This window comes from Larus michahellis, chromosome 15 (genome assembly GCF_964199755.1).
Source record: "Larus michahellis chromosome 15, bLarMic1.1, whole genome shotgun sequence".
NCBI classification, from domain to species: domain Eukaryota; kingdom Metazoa; phylum Chordata; class Aves; order Charadriiformes; family Laridae; genus Larus; species Larus michahellis.
The window spans coordinates 11179900-11181721 of record NC_133910.1 but is presented as its reverse complement, the minus strand read 5'-3'; the positions used below and the strand labels follow the sequence as shown (position 1 = coordinate 11181721).

At 64.6% G+C, this 1822-nt stretch overlaps 1 protein-coding gene across 1 annotated transcript in view; it reads left to right on the top strand.

The window, feature by feature from the left end:
* Positions 1-351: 351 nt before the first annotated feature.
* Positions 352-1822, top strand: part of NACC2 (NACC family member 2) — a 59598-nt gene continuing 58127 nt past the window's right edge. The window contains exon 1 of the mRNA XM_074608339.1: positions 352-519. The gene's annotated coding sequence lies outside the window, so the exon portion shown is untranslated. The remainder of the gene's footprint in view (positions 520-1822) is intronic.

Below are 1822 nucleotides of genomic sequence, written 5' to 3'. Positions count from 1 at the left end.
ATAAACGGCGAGGAGGCAAAATAAAATGCGATACGACAAAATAAAAGCAAATGCGACACAAGAGAAAACAGCAGCGATTTCCGCCCCTCGTGACCCCCCGCGCCCCCACCGCTCCCCTCCGCAGCGCTGCCCCGCGGAGGGGAGGGGGGGGGGGGGGGGGGTGTATGTGTGTGTCCCGCCCCCCCGCGGTCCCTCCCCCCAACCCCGAGCGGGGGCATCCCCGCTGGGGGGGGGGGAGAGGGGCGGCGGCGGGAGGTGGGACCGGCCCCCCGGAGGGGGGGGAACCCCCCCTCCGGGGGGCCGGTCCCACCTCCCGCCGCCGCCCTCTCCCCCCCCCCCCCCCCCCGGCCCGTCCCGGGTCCGTCAGTCTGCGGCGGCGGCGGCTGCCGGCGCTGCTGGGCGAGGTCAGGGAAAGTCCATGTGAGGAGCGGCTGGAATCACTTCCTGCCGCCGCCGCCGGGACCGCGGCTCCCGCCGCCGCTAGGCCCAGGGCAGCCTCCGGGGGCCGGCCACCCGCAGGTGAGCGACCGGGGACGACCCCCCCTCACCACCACCCCCGGGATCGGCATGGAGGTGGGGGCCGGGGCGGGGGGGGGACGGACGGACGACGACACGCGGGAGGCGGGTGTGCAGTTGGCCGGCAGTCAGCGCACCCAGCATCCCTTTTATATCCTAATAACTATTCCCCCCCCCCCCCCCCCCAAAATATTAAAACTCAGGGAAAGCGATTACACCTCGTTTCCCCACCGGGGGCGGGGGGGGGTGGGGTGGGTGGGTTTTTTGGGGCTTAGGTTCCCCCCCCCCCCCCGCCCTAACGTTGCGGGGGGGGGGGGTGGTGTTGTGGATGAATTGGGTTAGTTCCTGCAGTGTTTGCAAGTCTTGCGCGAAATGTGGGAAATGGGGGTTATTATTAGAAATGCCTTCTCCCGGGGCCGGGGGGGGGGGGGGGGGGGGCGGGGGGAGCTGCCGAAGGCTTTATTTTTTTTAACGCAGGTTCGGACTTTTTCCTCCCGTGGAGAAAACGCTGTGAAAGGGGAGATGTTTAAAAAAAAAAAAACAAAACACAAAACCACCCGTCAAAACCCGGCCAAAACGCCTCAATTCGGAGTTGGGGAGCGATCCTGGTGCTGCGGCGGAGGGGGGGTGGGGTGGGGTGGGGGGTGTCACCGTGGGACAGGCAGGCCGTGCCCCCATCCCAGCGCCGGCAGGATGGGAATGTCGTTTGGTTTTTTTGGTTTTTGGTTTTGGTTTTGGTTTGGGTTTTTTTGGGGGGGGGAGAAAAAAATCGGGGGTCGGCGGTTGGGTTTTTATTGGGCGAGCGCCGGGCGCGTTCCCCCCGCTGCTGCAGTCCGCAGCCTGCCGCGGGTGAAGTGCGTTCGCTCCGCTCAAGGACTTCTCCAAACATCTCCCGGCTGGTGGGAGATAATCCCAAGGCGGGCCCACGGCGTGCTGGCCCCCCACCGCGCTCCCCCGACCCACCGACGGCAAGGCGCAGGATCGCTTCCAGCCAAGTCCCCGTTACCCGCTGGGGCGTTAATTTGAATATTCACAATATTCACTTTTTTCCTTTTTTTTTTTTTTTTTTTTAATTCCTCCCTGCCAGGCGGCGTTTTGCGAGGTTGCGGGCGGCTCGATGTGGCTTCGTGCCTGCCAAACGTTCGCCTCGCGCCCCGCGTAATTGAGGGGCTGGTGTGCCGGCTCAACCTCTCCAGCTGAAATATTAAACAGCGGGAGAAGCTGAAATGGGGAAACAAACGGGAACGGTTGCTGCCCTCTCGGTGGCACGGTGGGCTTCTCAGCAGTGGTAGTCACAATGTGCCCG